Source organism: Macrotis lagotis, chromosome 4 (assembly GCF_037893015.1).
Source record: "Macrotis lagotis isolate mMagLag1 chromosome 4, bilby.v1.9.chrom.fasta, whole genome shotgun sequence".
NCBI lineage: Eukaryota > Metazoa > Chordata > Mammalia > Peramelemorphia > Peramelidae > Macrotis > Macrotis lagotis.
The window spans coordinates 173,081,942-173,108,600 of record NC_133661.1 but is presented as its reverse complement, the minus strand read 5'-3'; the positions used below and the strand labels follow the sequence as shown (position 1 = coordinate 173,108,600).

The 26,659-nt window shown below is 37.5% G+C and overlaps 1 long non-coding RNA gene across 1 annotated transcript in view; it reads right to left on the bottom strand.

Moving 5' to 3' along the window:
- LOC141520086 (uncharacterized) overlaps positions 1-15,783 on the bottom strand; it is a 67,736-nt gene extending 51,953 nt beyond the window's left edge. Inside the window, exon 1 of the long non-coding RNA XR_012477540.1 lies at positions 15,574-15,783. This is a non-coding gene — a long non-coding RNA (uncharacterized LOC141520086). The remainder of the gene's footprint in view (positions 1-15,573) is intronic.
- Positions 15,784-26,659: the final 10,876 nt, after the last annotated feature.

The window sequence follows — 26,659 nt, the reverse complement described above, 5'->3', positions numbered from 1 at the left end:
CTATGGATGGAGATTGTGGGGAATTTGTCATCTCCATTGGTTGAGAAAGACTCAATGAAATAAAATCTTTTGAAGGTTAAGGTTGAAGAAGTAATATTAATAATTATGCTGCTGATAATAATATTATAATAAAACAAAAGTCATTTGATGATAATCTCCAGTTCAAAGAGTAGAGACTTGGGCATTTCAGACCTATATGTGATGATAGGATAGGGTAGGCATTCTGGGAAAAATAAAAAAGTTCTGGGATTCAGCCAGTACCAGATGCTATTTCTAGTTTTCCTGGCAAACTTCAAGAGGGGGAAAATGTGCAGTTAGAAGCCAAGTACTGAACTGTGCAGCTTTTCTTTTGAAAGGGACTATGCCCAGGGCAGAAGCAGGAACTTTAAGTAGGAAGTGAGAAAGACAGGGACTGGTAAGACTTTGGCTGAGGCATTATTAGCACATGGTCTGTCCTCATCTCTGTCCTAGTCAACATTTCATCAGTACCTGAGATCAAGGCAGAGATGACGTCCATGTGGAATCTGGAGATGACACAAAGCTGTGAAGGATAGTAAATCCACTGGGCAGCAGAATCAAGATTCTAAAAGTTCTGAATAAACTAACGGGAAAGTGGATAGAGAGAAATGTAAAGTTCTGCTTTTTGATTAAAAAAAGCAAACATTGCATAAGATGGGATTGGGGGGGAGAGAGGAAGAGAAAGAAAAACAGAGAGACAGGAAGAAATAGAGAGGGAGGGGGAGAGAGAGAAAGAAACATGGGCATATTAAGCACCTACTCTGAGTCTGCCACTGAGCTAAGAATTTTACAAATTATTTCATATGATTTTCACAATAACCTTAGGAGGTAGGAGTTACTCTGATCTCCATTTTACAGTTGAGAAAACTGAGGCAGATAAAATTTAAGTGTCACACTCTTGAATTGCTAGCAGTGAAAAACATAGGGGTTTTAGTGAATTAGAGCAGCTAGGTGGCACAGTGATAGAGTGCTGGATCTAGAGTTAGAAAGAGATTCATCTTCCTGAGTTCAAATCTTGCCTTAGACATTTACTAATTGTATGATCCGGTACAAGTCACTTCACCCTGTTTGCCTCAGTTTCCTCATTTGTAAAATGAACTGGAGAAGGAAATGGCAAATCACTCCAGTATCCATGCCAAGAAAACCTTAAATGGGGTTAAGAACAGTCCAACAGAACTGAAAAAACAATGATGGAACAACTTAGTGGATTATAAATTCAATGTGAGTCAAGTATAGCTACTAGAATTCAGCAATCTTAGACTGACTAAATATAAGATTTGAAGTGTATAAAAGTATAAATAAACAGTTCTTGGTTGGCTAATAGCTAATAGTGTTGGGAAGAAATGCATCAAAATTCTTTTATGAACCAGGGCAAGACTGATATCTGTCTTAACCTCTCTCTTTCTCTCTCTTGTCTCTCTCTCTCTCTCTCTCTCTCTCTCTCTCTCTCTCTCTCTCTCTCTCTCTCGTCTCTATCTCTCTCCTCTCTCCTCCTCTCCTCTGCTCCCCTCCCCTCTTCTCCTCTCTTTTTTTTCTCTCATAGATTCATAGACAGATATCTGTGAATATCTTTAAGTATCAAGGGATAAAGACATACACATGCATGTATATAGATGGATAAATAGAACTATATATATATATATATATATATGTCCTCAGTGCCAGTACAATCAGCCTGACTGTATATAGTTGACATTTAAGAAATTCTTGTTAATTGATTCTAGGTGCCCCATTTCAAAAGGCATATTTACTAGAGAAAGGTAACGTTTAAGAGGATGGTGACCAGGATGCATAGCTAGCTGAAAATCAGGACCTAAACAGAACAACTGAAAGAATTGGAAAAGACTATTTTCAAGTTTTGAAGACCTGTTTAGGTAGAAGAATTCATATTCTGTATGTACCTGAATGAACGAGTGAATGAATGAATGAAAAAAATAAAAATAAATTGCTACTATGTATCAAACAGTGAAGTGCTGGGAATATAAATACAAAAGGGAAGACTAACCCTGCTCTAAATGAGCTTATGTTCCAATGGAGGACACAGGTAGGAGCAATGAAAAGGTAGCAACTACTATTCATCAGAAACAGACAACACAAGCACCTACTAAGTGCCAGACCTGAGCAAAACACTTTACAAATGTTTTCTTAGCATGTTGACATTATGCCAATACTAATTTGGCATAATTAAATAACGTGCTAAAAATGAGAGCTGCCAACAGTGGAATAACCTTGAAAATGGAAAGAGTTCAAATAGAAACTGAATGACTGCTTGCCAGGAATATTTTAGGTAGGAATCTTGCATGAGGTGGGAGGTTAGACTAGAGATCTTCTAAAGTAGGGCTAGACAAATTTAAGATCTAGGATTCAACTTTGAAATTTTGGAGCCAAAGGAATTTTTGCAACTTTCAAGGAATAATAGCTGATATTTCCATAGCATTTTTATAGTTTACAAAATGCTTTATATTTGATCTTTCCAACCACCTATCCTAAGAATGAATGAATGAATTATTAAAAAAAATATTTATTTGAATGAATAAGAAAGCATTTAAGTACTGGCTCTGTGTTGAGCACTAGGGATTCAAATGCACAATTTATTCATTCATTCATTCAGTTATTTATTTATCTATTTATTTTTGCAAGGCAAATGGGGTTAAGCGGCTTGTCCAAGGCTACACAGCTAGGTAATTATTATGTGTTTGAGGTCGGATTTGAACTCAGGGACTCCTGACTCCAGGGCCGGTGCTCTATCCACTGCACCACCTAGCCGCCCCACCACATGGAAAATTTAATAATCTAAATGGGGGAGAAAACACATATATGGAAGTGGTAGCCTGTGAGGGGTATTTTAGCTTAGATAGTTAGAGGGATAGTGAGGGGAACTTCAGAGGAGTAGTTTGACCCACCCTTTCTAATAATAGATGAGGCATTAATTTGATTATGGTTCCAGAAATGACACACCTCCCCCAACCCCTAAGGCACACAAAATTTCCTGGTTTTTGTTGTTGTTGAGTCCTGTCCAACTCTTCCTCACTCCATTTGGAATTTTCTTGGCAAAGATACTAAAGTGTTTGTCATTTCCTTCTTTAGCTCATTTTATAGATGAGAAAACTGAGATAAAATAGATTAAATGATTTGCCTAGGGTAAGTGTCTGAAATTAGATTTGAATTCAGGTCTTCTTGATTCCAGGACCACCCTCTCTTTAAATCAATGAAATCACAGATCAAGTTCTTATTCCCATCCAGAACTGGAAGGGAATGGTAGAGCCCTATATAGCCTGCATGAGATGTGGTGACTCTTATGAGGCCCTCAGCAATCAGTCTAGAGGGGCCTCAGGACAGGAAAACTATTATCTCTATTTTGTAGATGAGAAAATTGAGAAGTGAGAGTTCCCAAGGTTACTCAACTAACAAGTGTTGGATTGCAGACTTAAACTCAGGACTTCTATCACCAATCCAGACCTCTATCTATTTTACCATAGTTGAGGAGCAAGAGGAGGGGGACAACATATTGCTATAGAGTAGTTCAGATCCCCCAGGCTCAAAAAGTAAACCCAAGTTGTGGTGAAGGAAAGTCTGAGATCTGAAGAATGGCTTAGAGAGGATGTTTAGCCCATGTGGTATGAGCTCATTTTGTGCTGTATGAGGGATAAAATCTATGGCTAAAGCACAGGTTCCTCTTTGATACCAACTCCCAGGCCACACAAGGTAAAACAGAAGAAGGAAAAGAAGCTTTGTTTTTGGGAATTGATCTTCCTTGGGATTGTGAACACAAAAAAAGGAAAGAATAAGAGTCTATGTAGAAATGACAATGACCATAACAACATTTGTAAATCACTTTCAGTTTTGCAAAATGCTTTTCATACATCATCTCAAATATATTCGATGTTACTTGTCTTCCTCACCATGTTCTATGACTCCTATTCTTTCACAATAACTTTTTGCTTCTCCATCCCTGTGTGGTCTCCTGAGGCATACTTCTGATGGTCTCTGCCTGCTTTTGGTTGCTTCAGCTAATTAGTGCTCCTGCCATTTCCCTGAGAACATTGAGTGCCGGGAGATGTGAGGCACATCTTGCCGACAGGAAACACTTGTATAGTATTGGCTCTGTTTGTCTATTATTGCCTATGAGTGAGATTCTCAAACTGAGCACTGGGAGGGGGCACGTGTGTGCCATATGCTTCATGGGAAGGACTCTAGGGAAGAGTCCCAGATGGTGATGGGAGACTCACAGAGTGCAGCCGGGCAATCTAGGAAGGGGGTGGGGGGGCATTGAATTAAAACTGGCCAGAAAAATCATAAAGTATTAAGGATTTCTGCTTGAAAGTTTCTGGTCTTGTTTGTCTTTTAATTAACAAGTGTTTATTGTCTAAGGAGATCTATAAGACTTATTTTTTGAAAGGAACTGTAGAACTAATCCCATTTCTTGTCACCAACTTTTTATTTCTCCTTGGGCAAATGACAACTTTTATAGACTTCAGTTTCTTCATCAGTCAAATGAGGTGGTCGGACTAGGTGATCTGTGAGATTCCTTCTAGTGCTAAAAGTCTGTTATTCTATTAAAAAAAGGATAAATTTAAAGCATTTTATTTTTTTGGTGAGGGAGTGGTTTAGATCTGTGAGTTCATTGGTATGAGGAATCATCTTCACAGAGATTGTAGTTGAAAGTTATGGGAGGAGTAAATGGATGGTCAAGGAGGAGAGACTAGAGAAAGAAAGAGAAGAAATGAAAAGAAGATTAAAGATAGAGCCCTTGGATCTTGGATTCATAGAGTGCTAGTTTGCTTATATCCACTATATATCTTTCCATTGTCCTTTGGATTGCTTATAATTTTAATTGTCAAGATTGTGTAGTCCCATTATTTATAGCTCAATGTGAGATTGTTTTGTATTAAAGATTTAGATTTTTGTTAAAAAAAAAAAGGAAAGAACTCTTGACTACCATCCATCTTTGAGGGTCAAGAAAGAAGAGGGGTCGGGGTGGCTAGCTGGCACAGTGGATAGAACACTGGCCCTGGAGTCAGGAGTACCTGAGTTCAAATCCAGCCTCAGACACTTAATAATTACCTAGCTGTGTGGCCCTGGGCAAGCCACTTAACTCCATTGCCTTGCAAAAACCTAAAAAAAAAAATTCCATCTGCACCTTGATTAAATGGGGAGGAGAGAGGTCAGGAAAAGGAAGACAGCTGAGCTGATTCCTGTAAAAAACCTAAAAAAGAAAAAGAAAGAAGAGGGGTCAAAAAAAAAAAAAGAGCAAATAGAAGAATAAGTAATTTTTTGTCTTTCATTCCTAATGAAGACCATGCATGACAAACATATTAATTGGATTTGAGTGAGGGAGTGTTGTTCTAAATCACAAACCTCACTTTCTCTTCCAGAGACATCTGGGTCCAGTTGCCAGAAATGAATCAGGATGAATGGAGATGGCCCTTGGATGTGTGTGTGTGTGTGTGTGTGTGTGTGTGTGTGTGTGTGTGTGTGTGGTAATCATGGTTAAGTGACTTGCCCAAAGTCACACAGGCTGGATTTGAACTCCTGTGGTCCTCCTGACTCCAAAGCCATCACTAGGTGCCATCTAGGTGCCCAAAAGAGAAAGAATGAGCAACTAGGTGGCACAATGGATAGAGTGCCAGGAGAAGATTCATTTTTGAGTTCAAATCTGGCCTCAGCCATTTCCTAGTTGTGTAACCTAGAATAAGTAACTCTGTTGGCTTTAGTTTCCTCATCTATAAAATCAGCTGGAGAAGAAAATGGTAAGACTCTACATTATCTTTGTCAAGGGACCCCTAAATGGGGCCATGAAAAACTGGACATGACTGAATCAGCTGAACAACAACAAAAGGAAAAGTAAGGGTCAGTTAGGTGGTGCAGTGGATAGAATATCAACCCTGGAATCCAGAGAACCTGAATCCAAATCGGACACTTGATACTCACTAGCTGTGTGAACTTCAGCAAGTCAATTAATCCTGCTATCTTGCCAAATGACAACTACAACTGCAAGGGCTGAGGAGAATGAGGAGATTGTGTTGCCTTTGAAGCCGTTGGAGAAGCGTTTACAGAAGACCGAGGTAGTCTATAGCATCAAAACTAGCAGATAAATAAAGGAAGAAGAGGAGAGAAAAATAAAGCTATTGATCTTGGAAACTGGGAAATTATTGTTGTCCATTGAAACAGTTTTGAAGTTTTAGAATTGTAAGGATTTAATAAATCCGTGGCTAGTGAGAAAGTGAAACTATCAGTGGAGACAACTTTTTCCAAAATATAGCAGGGAAAGGGAAGAAAAATATGAGGGTGGATGCTGGATGGGATAGAACAATCAATGTGAGACCCCCCCCCCCTTCTTTTAGTGTTGGGTCAATCTCTACATACTTGCAGGTTTATGAGAAGGATGCAGTGACTGAAGCATGACTGAAAATGAATGAGAGATGGGGAATGACTTGGGACAAAATCCTAAAGGAAAGGGAAAGAAGGAACAGGATAAATGGTGTAGGTAGAGGGACTAGTAGAGTTGTATATATCTTCTGAGATGAAAAGGGAGGAGGACAGAATAGATGAGAATGGTAAGAAGTTAGGAGGCATGGAGGAAGAAGCCAAGAACTCAGATCATAACCTCAAACTCCTCAATAAAGTGGGAGGCTAGACCATCTGCTGGAAGAATGGTAGGTGGGGACATGTTTGAAGAAGAGAAGAGGAAATATTTAGAACAGTTTGCTCTGGGGAGCAAGACAAGGACTCAATAAGGGTAAAATGGAAGAACTGTGGCATTGTAATGAGATTACAAATAATATTATGTCCTATGAATTTGTTAATTTACTGACTTCTTCTGACGCAACACTTTGAGGCTCTCCTCATAGGAATAGAAGAACTGGATAATGGAGTCAGCCTAGAGATTTAGATTAGCAAATTGGAATGACAAAAGGTCAAAGGAGCATGCTCAAGTCTGTAGCTGTGAAATGGTGAAAGACAAGCCTTTACCAAAAGGAATGAATCCCAGATGAAATTTCAGATTGTTGCCATCTTTTTGGTCTTGAATTAGGAGCCATTCAAATGCCTTTCTTAAGCAAGGATTTATTCAGACCAGATCAATTATGGAGAAAGCAACCAAGCCTATGAAGTAGAGTATTGCTGGTGCACCAATACATATGAATGTCAACAACAGCTCTTTAAGTGTGAGATAAATCGGTGCCCTCTCCTCCCAGGGTCAGGGAGTTATTGAGTTTGTGGGCCAAGATTTTCTTACATAATGTGATGTTCCTAGTCTCATAAGTTTAGAGTTAGAAGGGACACCAGAGATTGTCTATTTCAATCCTTCATCTTACATATAAGGAATTGAAGTAACTTTGCCCAAGGTCACATAGGTAGGAAGTATCAGAGGCAAGATCTGAACCCATGCTCTCTGACTCCCAAGTTAGTGCCCTGTGTGTGTGACCTTGCAAAAATGCACATTCCAGAAGTTACCAGCCCCTTCCCTCACATATACACATTTTGTTTAGTGTTTGAGTCCTGAATCCCTCCTTAAATCCCACTTTACCTTCAGGTCACTAATGTAAGGAATTGGCAAAGGGTTACTCCATTAAAAAGATAGAACCATATAAGCAGTAGAAATTTTCTCCAAGTTTTTGCAATGTTCTGGAAAATCTTGGTATTTTTTGAATTCCAATTCTAAATTGGCTTATACTAGGAATCACAGGATTTGAGTTAGAGCAAGAAGGGTCATTGAATCCAACTCTATTTTTACAGAGGGATTTGAGATTTGCTTCTCAATCGTTTCTATGGGAACTATAGCTTCAGTTATGATTTCATATTTATTTCCAATATTTATTACTTATCTCACTTGAGGTTCTGGAGCTAACTAAAAAAGCTGTTAGGAATAAGATCATCTTCTTTATTCCCTGGAGTTCATCCATGGTAAAATCTTTTAAAGTTTACTGGCAGCTCTTTCTCTACTAAAGTACCTGGCTAAATTCATCTTCCTCTTGCTGTTGTTTACTTTGCTTTACTCCCAAGCCATTTGAAAGCCAGCATAGCCAACCCTCTCCCCTCCTCCCCTCCTCCTGGAAAGGAAGGGAAAAAAGTAATTCTTACTTTAGTGGGAAAGAGGTCTATTTCCCAGTAGTCGCTGAGAAAAGGGGTGTGACAGGGACTTACCATTGAGATCTTTGTGGCCTTATTAATGTTTTTAAAATGAATTCCCAGAATAACAGATATTTGAATATATATATATGAACAAGTACATTCCAAATTCAAAATCAAATAATATTTGGGTATACACATCTTTGCTGCTGCTCTCCATTAGCCAAATGATATTTCCTCATCTGTAGAAGGAAGTTGGGCTGGTTGCATGTCTAAATTCTAAGATCCAATGATTCTGGGATTTTAGAATCACTTAGTATTGGAGTGGGAAGGAAATCCTACTATTGAGTTAGTAGATAGAAGTCTTAGAGTCTCAGATACACATAGTAAAAACATGTATTTTATTTTATGCAATTAAAAACATTATTCTGAAGAGTTTATGATATGGAAAAGCTTAACCCCTGATCTAATGATACTTCCTCATTTTATAGAGGAGGAAATTGAGAGCCAGAAATAATTAGAATTTGCCCAGGGTCATACAGTTGATTAATGATAGACTCCAGGTCTTTTAAACTATGACACACCAGATAGAATACTGAGCCTAGAATCAGGAAGATCTGAATTCAAATGTGAATTCACTTATTTGCTGGGTGACCCTAGGTGAGTCATGTAACTTCTGATTGTCTATGTTTCTTTAACTGTAAAATGTAGATAATAATAGTGCCTAACTCTGGGATTTTTGTAAGGATCAAACAAGATAATACTTGTAAAGTATACTAATGACAGATAGTAAGAACTTAACAAATGCTTTCCCTGACCCTTGATTTAATAAAATGCTTGCTCTATGATAATGACTCAAATTGTTATCTAAACTTTCAAACCAAGAGAAAGATAACATTGACTCTAGACTAGTGGTATCTTTTAAAAAACTCATATTTATAATGAAAAAGTAGTAATCAATTAGATTAAGATATTGGCTTGCTATTAGAATTCTCTAGTAGGGATTATGAGCATTCCTTGTCACTGGTTGATCCAACAAAGAAAGGAAATTCTCCCTTTCAACCCTCTGTTCCTTCTATTGCCTGGATAATTTTCACACAGAGACCTAGCTCATTATCTCTTCAAAATCTGTAGATCCCAATTGCCTAGTGAACAAAGCTCAAACTCTTTTTCCTTGGCATTCAAAGCCCTTACAGTTGGTATCATCTTACCTTTGCCAACTTTTCTCCAGCCTACCTTTGATGTATTTTGTGCTCCAACCAAATTGAAATAGTCTTATTCTCCTTTCAATTGGAGTAGTTAGGATAGAGCACTAGATTGGAATCATCTTCATGAATTCGAACCTAACTTCAAACACTTGATAACTGTGTGACCCTGGTCAAGTTACTTAATCCTGTTTGCCTCAGTTTCCTCATTTGTTAAATGAATTGGAAAAGGAAAGAGCAAATCACTCCAGTATCTCTTCCAAGAAATCCCAAATGGGAGGTGGACATGACTAAAATGACTCAACCATCACAACCACAACCACAACAACTACAGCCACAACAACCATTCCTTGGGATATGGTAGGCTGTTTCTCACCTCATTGCTGTTGTTGCTCACACTGTTATATGTGTTTAGAATAATCTTTCCTCCTTTTCTTTGCAGTACAATTGTTGTATATTATTCAAAGCCTAACTCATTTTTGTTTCTTTTGTGCATGTATAAAATCTCTGAATATGATTGTCTTATCTATATTTTGTATCTCTGTGAAGTCTAGCATATAGTAGATAGTTAATAAACTGACAGAAAAAATAGATAAAGGGATCAACTAGTAAGTATAGATGAAGGGATAGACTAGAAAGTCACTCAATTGAATTACATCAACAATGAGTATCTTTATAAAATAACAATAAAAGATGATAGAGCTAGAGCTAAAAAGGACATTCAAGGTTGCTCTTCCATTTTGCAGATGAAGAAAATGAGACCCAGAGAAATGAAATGATTCATTCATTTATACTGGTAATAACAGTCACCCAGGAATTTGAATTTACAATCCCAACTCCAATTTAAGCTTTATTTCCATCACACCATCCTCTCACATCAGTAACAATATGGAGCTTACTCCTTTCTCTAATTGCTTTCTATTTACTTTTTTTCCCCTGTGTGGTAAATCTCTTACAGGAATGCAATTGCATTAGAGCAGGGACTATTTTATTTTCGTTCTTGATAGAGCAGTATCTGGATCTTTGGAATCCAGGTTCTAAGAAAAAAAAATGCTTGTTGAACTGAACTGGATGGATAAGAAGAGTATCAATTATAGGACCAAGTTTTTAGAACAGAAAAGACCACATTCCATTTGTGATGCACTGAATGAAAGCAGGAGTAAAATGTGGGTGGTAATTATTCAAAATCCTTTCAATGTGCATGATTGTGAGCTGGAGGTTCATAATCAGAATGATGTAGAATTGTTAAATCATTTTGCCAAGACTGTCTTTCGAAGTGGCCTGGCTGTCAGCTTCTATCACATGTCTGTCACCAGATGTGATGCTGTTGGGGGGGAGTGGAGTGTGTGTGTGTGTGTGGGGGGGATGTTAAAGACATGGATAGTCTTATTCTTCCCCATAATTGCAATACTTTATTGTGGCCACCAGGTGGCGATTGAGAGACACTTGAAAGTCTGCAAGGAACCTGTTTATTTTGAGTCAAAAATTTCCTTGACTCCAGTTCCATAATGTAATGTAACCCTCTTTTTATTAAAAATGAATCAAAACTTGGTGATGGATCAAACAATGATTTTTATAACAAAAGATCAGAAGAAATGTACAGATGAATTGTGTGCCCTTGGTCAAGTAAAAGACTCTTTGGGTTTGTTTCCTCAAATGAGGGGGACTGGATTAGAATGACCTCTAAGGTATCTTCCATCTTCATGTCTATGATTTTAGGATTCTATGAATGACTATCTTGCTGTCTTCCTATTGACCTCTTACTCCTATCCTTTGATAATAAGCTTTTTTCCTCCCTCTTATCTCACCTACAAATACAGTGGTTATATCATAAAAAAAGCTAACATTTACATATGTAATCACATTTGTTAGTCTTGGTTCAGCATTAGCAGTAATCAATTAGATTAGACTCAATAAAAGAGACTGTCTCACTACTAGAATTCTCTAACAGGGATTATGAGCACTCTTGTCACTGGTTGATCCAACAAAGAAAGGATATTCTCTCCCTTTCAACCCTTTCTTCATTCTACTGCTTGGATAATCTTCACACAGAAGATTATCCTCAAAAGAACCCTTTGAAAGTAGGTACTATTCTTAGTCCTATTTTTCAGATAAGGAAACTGAGAGACTGATTAAACAATTTTTTTTTTGGACAGGTATTATTTGAGGCAACACTCAGATATCTCAGAGTCCACTACCCTATTCATTGTGCCACATTTTCAGCTCTTAGGTTTCCTAGACTAGAAAAGACTCTGTCTTCTGTCTTTTTTGTGACTTTTCTGATTTATTTCTGGTGGTTTTGTGTTTTTTTTCTCTGAAAGAAATGACTACCTCCTCCCATATTCCTCCCACTTAAGATTTTCCGTACAATAGGGTCCAGCTTCATGATTTAAAAGTTGAACTGTTTGTCTTATATACAAAATAAAAAGACTTGGAAGATAAGCAACCTAAGTAAATTATTCTAATGTGCATAGAAATGTATTTCAAATGATTTCAGCTTTGTTCCTGAAGGGGGATGTTTTCCCTAAAGCTGTTCACATACTGATATTCTGGTAATTGACTCATCAATAGAATATAAGCTTTTTGAAGGGAGAGTCTACTTCCTATTCTCTTTGTACCCCTAGCCCTTTATAATACCTTGTACACAGGAGGCAGTTAAAAAATATTTGTTGAATGATGTGAATTGAACCTAAAAATACTTAACCTGAAAATAACTTTTATTTCTACTAGTGAAAAAGGTTCTGGAATTGGAGAAAGGCCAGAGTTTTAGATTCCACCTTATTAGCTGCTTGATCCTTAACATTTCTTGAGACTCAGTTCCTCATCTCTAAAATGGGGATTGGGAGCTCATTTTCAACCAGTGTTCTCCATTCCTCCTGCTAGTTTTTTCCTCAAAGGAAACAAAGCATTTCAGATGGTGAAGGCTCAAGTTCGGCATCCCTTAATACAACTTTAGCATGCCTTCTGGTCATATTGATATAGCTTCCCAGATGAGAAAGGGCATAAAAAGACTCACCCACATGGAGTCCAGGTCCTTTAGACTTGTTGGATGTCCTAAGACCACTAGAAACACCACAACCTACCAGGAAAGGTTCTATATGGAAGCAAGGGGGAACACGCCTACCCAAACTGTTGCAATATTTCTTGCATACTATCCTTTCTATGCAATGTCCAAACAAATCTGCCTTTTTAAAAATCTGTTGAATGATCTTTGAGGGTCTCATTTCATTCTAATGCTGAACCAAAACCAACAGTAATCAATTTGGGTCAGACCCTTTTAGATTGATGATACCATCTCAAAGGATGGTATTGTAAGAACTTAATGAAATAATGTAGGGAAAGTACTCTGCAAACCATAAAGGATTCTATAAATGGGAACTATTATTATCCTGGAAGCAAAAATCTAAGCAGAGAAAACCATGCTTGTTGAATGGTGGATAAAGTGTCTGCAGAAGAATGGTGGAGTTAATGTTAGGATTGAAATAAATATCGAGACCAGCATGGAGGTGTGGTTGGTTACTGTGAGCTGTGACCCCTTGGGTGGTTGGCATGTAGGAAGCAGGGTAAGTTTTGCATGAGCTGGCTGCTGTTAGGCAAAAAAAAAAAAAAATGGAAAAAACTAACTCATACAAAATGGCAGATCTCCAAATTTGGCAGGACTCCAAAATTGTAGCATCAGTGGACACTAAGTCCTATCTATAACTGGAGAATATTAGAATTTGGAAAGGAATTTTCTACCACCAGTTCAATGGTACAAAGCAGGCTATTTATTAGCCATCCCATTAAATCAGAGGTGGAGTGAGGGTGAAATTGCTCTGCTCACAGATTTGTTGCTAGAGCCCAGAAAACACATTTCACTTTGGTGACCTGCTCTGGTTGGCCTCTTCAGAGCAGAGTGCCTTTGGTTAATGATTAAAGCTTCAGAAAAGCTATGAGCAATGATTAATTAACCTTTCAATAGGCAATAGCTAAATTCCTCTTCTCAAATGAAAGCAAGCTGCGAACTGAGTGGAATTCATTCGAACATTTCCAGAGCTTTTCTCTTTCTGCTTTTTTCTCCCTCTGATCCCATTGGTGACACCACTTTGGGTTCCTAGCTCCCTCTAGATGTCATAAGTAACCTGCAAAAAGGGTGGTCTCTTCGGATCTGTTTGAAACTTAAAATGCTATGACCTAGCTGGGAGAAAGAGTTCAAAGTTTCAAAGAGGGAGAGAGAGAAATTTGGGGCTAATGTACAGGTTCAAACAATTAGAAGTATCCAAGAGGGGGATGCATTGCCTTGTGAAGTAGTGAACTTTGTACAAGCCCCTGCACTGCCCCTCCCCCCAGCCCTTCCTGGAGAACTGGGAGAGGCTAAATAACCATCTGTTGGGGTAGGGAATCAAATGATCTCTTCCAACTCAAAGATTCTGAGATTCTTCCTCTCTCTCCCTTTCTTCTTCCCACTTCTTTCTTTGATTTTTTTCCTTCCTTTCTTTTGACTTCTTTGACGTTTTCTTTCTTTCTTTTATTTTCCTTTCCCCATTCACCTCCAACCTATTCAAAGGTTTAATTGGAAAGTTCTCTCGCTCTTGCTCAAATCGTCCTGTCCACTGATCTGGCCTGATATTTTATAGATGACCTATGGAGCTTAACCAAGGGTTTTTAGCCAATCCAAATATACTTCCCTTACAACTTCATACTAATTGATCAGGGAATTTTCCTTACTTGTTCTAAAGCCCATGATTGATTCTAGAGAGTTCAGACCTAGTTATGGTAAAAGGGCTCATCTTGAGGCTTACTTTAAATAGAGTGAGGTTATTTAACTGATTTATTTATTCAATCCTCACCCTTAATGTTTCTGAATTCTATTCTGTTCTAGTTCCTTTCTTTCTTTCTTTCTTTCTTTCTTTCTTTCTTTCTTTCTTTCTTTCTTTCTTTCTTTCTTTCTTTCTTTCTTCTTTATCACTGCATTCTCTTTTCTAATTTTTCTTTTTTCCTTCCTTCTTTTTCTTTCTTTCTTTCTTTCTTTCTTCTTTTTCTTTCTTTCTTTCTTTCTTTTTTCAAACTTAACATCAACAAAAATGAATATTCTAATATATAAAATGTGAATTTCTGTTAGGTATGGTTTTTGTGTGTCTGTGTGTGTTTTGTTTTTAATATTTAACATGCAACAAAACTGCTTAAATGTCTGTATCCCCTTTTGAATTTCCTTCTGACTTCTGTGCATTTTTATGTTTCAATGGGACTCTTCATTCTTTCTTTTTATCTTTTTATGTCACAGCTACTACTCACTATTGCAATAGTATGGTACTACTTACGTATTCCTCTGTCGCCAAATAGTTCTCACAACAAAAATGTATAGTCAAATAAAATAAATCAATATAATTACAATGTATGCAAATATATCTCATTCTGAATCTTTTACTTCCTGAGAGTAAACTAGAACTAAAGTAAAGGTACAAACATTCCCCAGCTCTAGAACCTTCCCATCTATTTGAAAAATATTAGCTGAAATCTATTCTCTCTCTCTCTCTCTCTCTCTCTCTCTCTCTCTCTCTCTCTCTTTCTCTCTCTCTCTCTCTTTCTCACTCTCCCTACCAAAAAACAAATTTCTCATACCAAATATGCATGGTCAAGCAAAGCAATTTCCCTAATGGCTTGCTCCCATATTCCCCCCTCCCCCCATCTCTCTGTCTTTCTCTTATGTCTCTATATCTGACTCTCTCTTTTAAACTCTTTTAGGACATCTAATTCCATAGCATAACAGTGTTCTGACTAGTGGCATCAGACAAACAGTAGAAACCCCGAGGCCAGGATTTGTTCATTTGTCTTTCTTCAGCTGCTGTTGAGAGTCCTGGCTCAGTCACAATCAACTACCTTTCTTGGAGTTAGGAAATTCCTTTTAATTCCTTTGGAATTCTTCATTGTTAGTCTGACTCCTCATAAGACATTTTGAGAATTCTAACTAAAAATCCTGAAAATTAGCTGTTTTGGGCTGGAATGATATGGTTTTCCTCATTCACTATAATGTTATCAGTTGCCATGAACATCCACCTGGAGTAAGGAAAAGCCAGCTTGTCTATTCACTTCTTCTCTAGAGCCTTTCCCCCAAATATCAGCCAGCAAAAAATTCATTTTGTTTAGAATTCCTGCTATGCAATAAATCTCACTGGTCTGATTATAAGGGCATTGTGTGTCTCTAGTTAGTCACTATTTTTTTTTTCACTCAACTAAAGATAGAATCCAAGGAGATAAACATCACATGACATTATTTTTTTTAAAGACTGAAAATCCCTACCTCAACAAAGCTGGAAGTGTAGAGACTATTCATAGGTCTAGTTCCACTTCCATGGGATTGTTCCATTTCAACTTCAGCGGTTAACCCCTCTCTAGGTGACTCAGTCCTGGAGACTCCCCACATCAAGGCCAAACAGTTTAGATACCTCATTGAAGTTAGAAATTTTGAGTTCAAAAGATTCTGCATCTGAAATAGGGAAACACATTCCACCACAACTGGCACAAACTTAGATACTTAAACATTGAACTCCAGTCAATAATTTAATAAGACTCTTTTACAAGTGGTGCCAGTCAAGTGCTTCATGAGTTCCTAGTAGATTCCGGTCCCTCAGGACAGGTTATTTAGTTTGATCAATGCTCTTCAGTTTTCCTGGTGTTATTTATTTACTCAGGGGCTTTTGCTGATTGACCCTGTCTGCACTCAGGGTTTTCTCTTCTGAGGTGTATTAATGGTTCATTTTACATTTCTTTTTTATCCTGGTTGTTTCCTTGCCTTTTCCCTATCTAAAAATTAAAAGTCAGAATGAGGAGATTATTATTGGGAGGAGGAAACATTCATTCCCCTCCCCACCTCAATTATTGACCCTTAAAGGGAGGGAAATAAGTCAGTCTGTGTGGGAGAGAAGTAGGATATTAGGACAAAACTAACTGTGTTTTCTTCTTCAACCCCTACCTTGGGACCACTGAGCAATTCCATTCTCTCTTTCTTAAAAAAAGTCATGATTTGGGGCAGCTAGGATTGGCCCTGGAGTCAAAGGACCTAAGTTCAAATTCAGTCTCAGATATTAATTACCTGTGACCTTGAGCAAGTCATGTAACCCCATTGCCTTTCAAAAAAAAAAAGTCATAATTCTCTTTTTGTTTTTTTACATAACATTCATCTCCATATAGGCAAAACAGTTGATAGCATAATCAGCATCCTATAACATCCCATAACTGTAGTCTGCCAAATTTCTACCAAGATGAGGAGAATATATTTCACTAGCTGTCCTTGTAGGAATAAAATTGATCACTGTATGCAATTTGAGAGGAGTTGCCACATGTAGTTAATACATTCTCGTTCTTTCTCTAGAACAGGGGTAGGGAATCTTTCTTCTGCCAGGGGCTATTTGGATATTTATAAGATCATTCATGTCCCTACAAAATTATCAGCTTAAAAATTCACCTACTAGATTTGATCAAATATTTAATTAATTCAGCCCTAAAAAGCTCCTAGATTTTCTGAATTTCAAGTCCAGCCTCTGGTTGCTGTGGAAACATCAGTCAAAATGATTTTGCAGGTCTTATATGGCCAACAGGCCAAACTTCCCTGCCCCTGTTCTAGAGCCCTGTCAACTAGAGATAGCTCCTTAAGCTATTTAGGGTACCCTAAGGGGTTGGAGGTATCTTTTCTCTAACACTATCAAATTGAGCCCCTAGTGACTATATCTTCATCATTCCCAATTTTAGAAGTCAATGAGTAGTATCCCCATTCTACCTAAGCACTTTACATCAATTAACTTGTACAGAGCCATATTTACTTTGAAGGTAAGCAGTATCAAAAGTACAAGCACTGGGGCAGCTAGGTGGCTCAGTGGATAGAACACTGGCCTTGGAGTCAGGAGGAGATGAATTCAAATCCATCCTCAGATCTTAATAATTACCTAGCTGAGTGACCTTGGGCAAGTCACTTAACCCCATGGCCTTGCAAAAACCAAAAAAAAAAAAAGTATAAACATTTCTTCTCAAGACCTCAAGGGCAACTCTTCCCTATGTAACCTCTATCTCTAGGAAGAGTGGGTTCAAACTTAGCTTATTTTCTACATGCATTTGGTCCCATCAAATTCATGTTCAGATATCATATGACTTCTGGAGGAGCCATTTTCTGAACTGAATAGGTTCCACAAATTACTACACTGCTTGTTCCTTAGTCCATCAATGCAGGGTTGCCTGTACAACTCAGCATAGACCCACACTTCCAGATTCCCAGACTTCTGGCCTTTTTTTCAAGGAATATTTCATGTTTTTAGGTAATCACTATAGAAGTTCTGTTGAGATACAACCCTTAGATTATAAACTCTTTGAGTGTAAGGTCCATCTTTTATCTCTTTTGTACAGCTTAGCAAGGTGCTTGCTGCATGTAGGTACTCAGTATTTATTGATTGTCTTAATTCTGTCATCTTGCCCAAGAGGTACTTTATACTTTTTTTTAACCTCTCCTCCTTCTCTTTGAATTCCTTGTTTCTTCCAACCTACTACTTAGGTGATAATTTCTACATTTCTACATTAAATATGTCTTGGTTCTCCCCCCACCAAAAATTGCAATTATATCTTATTTATATGCATGGTATTTCTCCCTTTTCCCTACCTCTACCCCATGAAAGATCTTTGGAGTTCAAGACTTTCATTTTTGTATCTTTACCCCCACAGCATCAAGCATATTATTAGCTGAGTGTTTGGAGTTTCTTATTTTTATCCATGATGACATGGAGGTCCCAGAAAGGTAAGGAACCTGTCCAATATTATTCAGACACAGCTATTTAATTCTCTTTGGATTACCCTCCACTACCTACTCCTCCTCTCTCTCAGGTATACATACACAGAAATGTGCTAGTGGTAGAATGAACTGTCTCCCTAGAGTTAATAGGTTAGAAAATAGGTGAAAGTTACAAATAGGCAAAGCTATAAAGCAGAGTTTGATTTATTGTTTATTGGTTTCTTAGATTTAAGTGATAGAGAAAATGTTAATAATGAATATTAAGTATATTATGGTTAATTTTTTCCTTTTCATTTGGAGAGCCAGTTGTTAAAATTTATCAGCACATATGTCATTCATGATGTCTGGCTATTAGAACAAATCTAGTAGCTAGAGACATAAGGAAGTAAAATAAGGGGAGTTAAAATAATCTACAAGCTTCCAGATTTTCATATCAGAGGAGGTCCTGGGAGCTAATAGTGGTGAAGAAAATCTACAACTGCTGCCACACAAGTAAATAAAATACTAATATGGCTTAGTAATGGGGTAGCTAAATGGCACAGTAGATAGAGAACAAGACCTGGAATCAGGAAAATTCTTCCTCCTGAGATAAAATCCAGTCTCAGATATTTACTAGCTATGTGACCCCTGGGCAAGTCACAACCCAATTTCTCTCCTTCATTTTCCTCATCTATCACATAATTGTAAGAAGGAATTGGCAAATCACTGCAATTGGTAAGAAAAATCCAAATGAAATCACAAAGAATTGGACACAACTGAAAAATGACTAAAAAGTGATCTAAGTCTTTCTTCACTGACAGGGGTTCTTTGTTGTTTCTTTTTTGTTGTTGATGTTTCATGGACCCCTTTGGTAGTCTGGTAAAGCCTATGGTCCTCTTCTTAGAAGAATGCTTTTAATTGCATAAAATGAAATTCATAAACTTAGCAAAGAAAACCAATTTATTTGTTAGGGGGAGGCCTAGAGAAAGCCCCTGTTAGTTCAGGTTCTGGTCCTTAGGAAAGGTTATGGTGACTCATGTGGTCTTTAAACGTTTGGTCTTCAAACCAAATCAGAGTAACTCTTTCAAGATATGGTGAGAGGCTAATTAATTACTAGGGACTTCTTTATTGCCTATTAGGGAAAAATTAATCCTTGCTATGGGAAAATGAGGGGAATACAGTTATCTAAAATATTTTTAAAAATAAATTCATGGGTTCCAGGTTTAGTGTTTCTGCTTATTGGTGAGATCACCACTAGCAGAGGGGGTTAGAAAAACAACCATCTAGGAGAGAGTGCTTGATGACCTAAACTAATTAAGGATTCCAACTGTCAAAGATGTGTTCTGTTTTATGTCAAGACACCTAGAGATTGTCAAAATGAATTGCTTTATCTGGGAAATGTTTACAGTTATGTTAGAACATATTTTTTTTAGGTTTTTGCAAGGCAAATGGGGCTAAGTGGCTTGCCCAAGGCCACACAGCTAGGTAATTAGTAAGTATCTGAGACTGGATTTGAACCCAGGTACTCCTGACTCCAGGGCTGGTGCTTTATCCACTGCGCCACCTACCCACCCCATGTTAGAACATATTAACTATAATATCAAAGTATATCCTGAAGTATGGCATTATTAGACCCACCCTGCCCAATATTATAAAATAAGAATATAGAATGTAACCTCAATTAAAATGAAAAATTTAATTTTTATGTAAGATTTTGTGTGTGTGTGTGTGTGTGTGTGTGTGTGTGTGTGTGTGTTTGAGAGATTGAGAGAAATAGAATGGGGGTTGGGGGCAAGGATGGAGGGAGGAAGATGAGACAACAAGCACACCTATGTACATATGCATTGCCTGAAATCAGAGCCTTCCCTGCTGTATATAGCATATGATGAAGTAACAGGGACTTAATAAAAAAGAATTCTGGGCCTGAAGTCAGAATTCTACCTATATCACTTATCACATGGCTTTGGTTTAAGTCACTGAACCTTTGTGGGTCTCAGTTTCCTCATTTGTAAAGAAAGAGAGTTGGACAAGATCTCCTCTAGCTCCTTCCAGTGTCTAACCTTTGATCTCCTGATGCAAGTGTGTTTTGCATCTAGTTTTGGTGGCTGATTTACCTCCTTGATACTTTATTCTGTGTTTCCAACTTGGTAATAAGTGATCTTGGGCAAGTCACTTTATCCTGATGGTCTCCCATTCAGGGCCATCTTCAGTCATCCTGATCCATATCTTGTCCATTGGACCTGGATGGCTCCAGAGTGAGACTGGTAATTTAGCACACCATCCCCTCATTCAAATCCAATTCAAATGCATGTCATGGTACCAACTCCCTAATGTCATACTCTTCTTGGAGAAAAAAGCACAAACAGCAATAATAATAGAAGAAAGGTCTCTGAACTTGAAATCATGAAGTCTTGGACTCAAAGTCCAGTCCAATCATTTCCTAGCTATATGACCTGTACTTGTTTCCCTTATCTGTAAAATGAGTGTAAAAGTTATACTTAATGAGTCCTCCAAGGTCTTTTCCAACTATAATTCTCTTATCTTGTAGTTTTTCAGATTTTATCCTTTTACTCTTTTGACATTTGACCCTCTTGACCAAATCTTCCTGAACTTTTCACCTTATTTTGAATGCTATCAATCTCTCTTAGCCTCAATTTCCTCATCTATAAAATGAGAGGGTGGGATGAAATAGACTTTGAGATTTCTTCTGGCTCTGTGATCTATGTAAACATCACTATGACCAAAGATTGTGGTTCTAGAGCAAGAACTTCAGAGGCATCTTTCTGAATTCTCTTATTTTTCTAAATGAAGAAATTCAGGTCTCGATAAACTGACAAAAGTCAATGGAGGCAATGTGTACAGTGGAAAGTGTATGGTCTTGAAGGCAAAGAACCTGGGTTCCAATCCTGCTTCTGAAAATCAATACCCATTGTGATCCCTGGCAAAGGATTTTAGCTCTCTAGGTCTCCACTTATTTATCTAGAAAATGAGAGGGTTGAAGTACATGATCTCTGAGGTTGCTTTCAATTCTAGATTTATGATTCTGAATTGAGTTCTAGAGAGGTTGACAGGATTCAAGTGAGATGAGTTTTGAAAAGCACCTAAGTGGTTCAATGGATAGAACATTGGTCTTGGAATCAGAAAGATCTGAGTTTGAATCTGGTCTTAGACACTTCCTGAGCAAGTCACTTAACCCTCCCATTGCCTCAGTTCCATAATTGGAAAATAGAGACATTATTAGAGAAGCAAACCACTCAGATATACTTGCCAAGAAGACCTAAAGAAAAGTTGGATAAACTGAACAACAGCAACAAAAACATAGGCAAATAGGGTCAAATGCCAAAAAAGAGTCAATCCAGAAAAGTTAGGTGACTTTCCCAAGGCTATACAAAAGCGAACATCAGAGATAGTCTCTGATTCCAGGGTCTTACCATTGTTATTTGTCAGTTTACTTCTTCTAAAATCTATTACTTCATTATAGTCCTTCTTGAATCATCCTCTTTTGCTAATTTCTTAAATTTAATAGGAATTCCCCGAGATTCAATCCTTGGTCCCTGTTTCTTTCTTTATACTATTTTTAGAACAAATTCTTGAGTTTTTTTTTCATGGACCCCTTTGACAATCTGGTTGAGTCAATGGATATCTTTTCAGAATGATGACTTAAATTGCATAAAACAAAATATGCAAGATTGCAAAGGAAACAATTATCTCAAAAGATAATTATAAAGTACTAATAACTCAAAACAAATTTATGGACCTAAGTGTAAGAACCCCTGCTTCAGAAATTAACTTTTAATTCACTTAGATTTGGGAGGAAGTTTTTCATTAGTATTTCCTTAGTATTTTTACAGTTTATTTTGAGGAAGTTGATAAAAATGTTCAGAGAGGGAATTTGTATTTCTAATGCCAGTCCACATAAGCTTTTGTTAATTAGACAGAAATTTGATAATTAATCATATGCATATCATTTACTTGGGTTTATTCTGTTTAGTAAAGCTGTTTTCAATTATAGATATTTATAAAGAAAATGAGTCTCTGGCATTGTTGACATTCTAAGATTAAAAGAGGTTTTTATGGAAATTATACAAGTAGAAAAATGAATTTTCAGAAAATATTCTTGGCAGTGCTTTTAGAAAATAGTAAATGCATACTGATCATGTCTAGCATCAACATATTTGCAAACCAATGATTCTATTTTGTATTTCTATTATAACACCTTTCTTTCAGACTTAATATAACTTGTCCTCATACAATCCAGTAGATTATAGGTTTATAGATTTAAAGGACTCTTAAATCTAGAAATAATTTAGTAATAATCCTTTCCTTTTAAAGGAGAAGAAATAAGGACCAAAGAGATTAAATTATTTTCTAGAAGTCAGACAAATACTAAGTGACAGAGCTATGGTGATAATAACTAATTTTTAGTTATGAGGAAATTGGAACAGAGAAATAAGTGACAAGTAGTTTGGTGTATGGAAAAAGACCTGGATTAAGAGGCGGAGAGAGAATCTGAGTTCAAATTTTGAGTAGGCTCCTTGGTACCTGGACAACATTAGATAAATCACTGAGTCCCTCTTTTACCTTTAGTTTTCTCATTTATAAAATGAAGTTGAGCCATATAATCCCTAAGAGAATTCAGGTTCTGGAGTACTTCGTGGAGAGATCCCTGTTGAGGGTAAGGAAGTGATTCCTCTCTTCTATAAGTCCCCATTTTTCATGATGCCAAGGATACACCCCAGCCACCAGATCATGAGTCTATTGGTTTGAGAAAGTCTGGGAGAAAATCCAAAGGCAGTAAAGAAACATTCTCCAAACAGATACTATTATGGAAAGGCAGTTGCTGTTGTTGTTATTTGTCCTTCCTTTTTGAAAAAGACCAGTGACTTCATGAGTTAATGTCTTGTCTTGTGTGAATTGGATTTAAGTGTGGCAAAGTTGCACAAAATCCTCTGTTTCAATCTTCTTGAATTATCAAAGCTCAATGATTAGACAAAAGTCAGGGTGACTGGCTATGGCTCAGGATGTTGTGGATGATCTTGGCATCTTTCTTATCTGGCCAAGCTCTACAAATGCCCTCTTTAACTTCCTTCAGGACTATTGGAACAAACTGTTTTCATCCACCTAATCTTTTGGGAAAAGTCTTCACATACTTGGATAGTCATCCCCCGAACTCATCAGTGGGTTTGAGACCTATCAATTAGTCTTAATCTGGTTTAGCCCATCTGATGAGATTCTTCACCAAGGTGTGGTTTCTGCTCAAGCTACAGCCTTTTGGAGCTACAAGTGAGAGTTGGGTGAATCAGGTGGACAACCAAAGTTTGGGAGACTAGCTTACTCTTGAACATGATTCCCAAAATAAATGCTTTCACTTGAATTGGACAAAACCAGAGTCTGAATTGTTTCCAAGAGATGACCTGCATTCAGAACCTCAACGTTTTTCTTAAATTTCAACAAAATGATTCAGATTTTTCATCAGTCAACAAGAAGAGACTTACTTAGGCTAAAAGATTTTTTTTAAATAAGGCTAGGCACTGAGGACAGTTTGCATTGATTTAGATAATTGAAGCTCCTAAGCCTATCATGGTCTGCCAGCCAGGAATCATGTCCCACCCAGAACACTTTTGGCTGTTTTGCACTTAGGTGACCAGGAAGTGATGCTTTTAATGTCTTTTAATGACTATTTTTTTTTAGGTTTTTGCAAGGCAATGGGGTTAAGTGGCTTGCCCAAGGCCACACAGCTAGGTAATTATTAAGTGTCTGAGGTCATATTTGAACTCAGGGACTCCTGACTCCAGGGCCAGTGCTCTATCCACTGTGCCACCTAGTCGCCCCCAGTTTTAATGCCCTTTAAGGAAAAAAAAACTAGCTTTACTTGAATGGTATGGGGTGCAGGAGGGGTTAGAATATTGTTTCTATCATATCCCACCCATTATTAAGGTCCTTAAGGTCTTCTAGAACATTTTCTAATACTTGGTGACTTTAGGGCTATTACTTGTCAATTTTGACTTTAGAGGTTTAAAAAGTCAGATATAGTCAACACTAAAGGAGGAAAACAAAAAACATGTCATTGGAATGAACATGTGTGCAGGCATCTCTAACAGCATCTTTACACATGGAGAATCTGGGAGCCCCCTTCTGGGAGAAATGTGATGATGTGCAATTGAAGTCTCTTGAAGTGACAGAGAAGACAGGTAGACATTCTGTAATTGCTTCCATCACTCTTGCTTTAACTCTTTTGCTGAAAACATCTAGTGAGAGACAGTTTTTAGTTGGGAGAGTGGTGACAAGTGGACCCTCCTCCTCTCTGAGGTTGACATATAACCTGTCAAACTAGCTTTGGTTCTTTGTTTTTATCTTTTTTTCTTTACCATTTTAGGTGAAGAGTTTAGAGAATCCAACAATGTGATTTTTGAAAGGTGAGGTGAGAAAGCCTTTGGGTAGACCACCATTCTTGTGCCTAGATTTTGTTACTCTCACTGATGTGTTACCTCAGTGAATGTCAGTTGGTCTTAACTAGTCAGTTATCAGTCACTTAATTATTCTTTTTCTTTTTAGGTTTTTTGCAAGGCAATGGGATTAAGCTAATTATTCTTTAGAAACAAGTATTTACTACAGTAGTACAGTAAGACCAGTTATAAATATCCCCCCAAACCTGGGGCACAGTATTCCATAACTACCTATAGTGTCCCCAAGAAAGTAGTTTTAGGCTTAGATCATGAGTGGTTAAAGGCAGAAAATCTTACTTCTGAAAGTTCTTTTTTTTCAGCAATTGATATTTAATTTTATTTTTCTAACTACAAAGTTATAAAAATTTTTAAACATTCATTCACAAGTATATCAATATTTATAAGTTACATAATTTCCTTCCACGCTCCCTTCCCACCCCACTCCTTGAAACAGTGAAGTATTAATAAGGTAATGAGGGGCAGTAGCTTAAAGACTTAATCCTTACAGCCTAGGGTAGGAATTCATTGTTTTGTTGATAGGGACTTGTCCTTGCCAGAGAGGAGAAAGGTACTTTTACTAATTAAAGTTCCTTGATCTTATTTTAATAACTTGGACAATGGGATGGGGTAGGAATGTATAGTGCCTTGAGCAATGTTAATTGTAGGATAAGGCCATTATTAAATAAGAGATACATGTTCAGTGCAGAGGGAATAGATTAATTATAAAACATATTTTTCTGTTCAATGTTTCCCCTTCTTTAGTTTTAGTTTGCCCTTAGTTCCCTGTTTAGATACTGACACTGTTATTAGCTGTTCTAGAGACAATGTTAGGCAACTGATGAGAAATCCAAATTCTATGACCCTAGGAAGTTCACAAAATCATTCTCTTGTAGAAGAGGAAATATTATGCTCTATGGACTGACCATGTATTTTAACATTTAACACTTACCTCTATATCTCTGCTGAAGGTTATTGACCCACCAATAGTCCCTATTCCCATTCCATTGTCCAACCTATCCAGATAACTGAAATTTAAAGTACCTCCTTGGCCTTAGCAGGCAAGGACCTGGTAAATCCTTGCCCCCAGACAGAGGACAAGTCCCTATCAACAAAATGATGAAACCCTGCCCTAGCCTGAAAGGGTTGAGCTACTGCCCCCATCTACTTGTCCTTAATTACCTCATTTCTGCTCTTCTCTTTGTCTATATCCTCTTTTATATGTCTCCCTAAAATTTCATTTTCCTACCCCTTTAAAAGCTCTCCCTCTCCTCAGTTGAGGTTCAGCCTCCCTTTGGAAAACCAACCTGCTCTTGGAGTGCATGATCCCCCAAATAAACTCTCATGCCCCTTACACCTTTATTTGCTATTTATCTCCTCATGGTGCTGCTGTTGCACCAGCTGTTAATCCCCTATTTTCTCTCTCCCTTAGCTTCTTCTAACCACAGTAATTTTTTAAAAAGATTTTATTTATTTTGAGTTTTACAATTTTTCCCCTAATCTTACTTCCTTCCCCCCACCCCCAACAGAAGGTAATTTGTCAGTCTTTACATTGTTTCCTTGTTATACATTGATCCAAATTGAGTGTGATGAGAGAGAAATCATATCCTTGAGGAAGAAACATAAAGTATAAGAGCTAACAAGATCAGACAATAAGATATCAGTTTTTTTCCTTACATTAAAGGAAATAGTCCATGGACTTTGTTCAAACTCCACAGTTCTTTCCCTGGATACGGATGGTATTCTCCATTGCAGACAGCCCCAAATTGTCCCTGATTGTTGAACTGATGGAATGAGCAAGTCCATCAAGGTTGATCATCACCGCCATGTTGCTGTTAGGGTGTACAGTGTTTTTCTGGTTCTGCTCATCTCACTCAGCATCCATTCATGCAAATTCCTCCAGGCTTCCCTGAATTCCCATCCCTCCTGGTTTCTAATAGAACAATAGTGTTCCATGACATACATATACCAGTTTGCTAAGCCATTCCGCAATTGAAGGATATTTACTTGATTTCCAATTCTTTGCCACCACAAACAGGGCTGCTATGAATATTTTTGTACAAGTGATATTTTTATCCTCTTTCATCATCTCTTCAGGGTATAGACCCGGTAGTGGTATTGCTGGATCAAAGGGTATGCATGTTTTTGTTGCCCTTTGGACGTAGTTCCAAATTTCTCTCCAGAAAGGT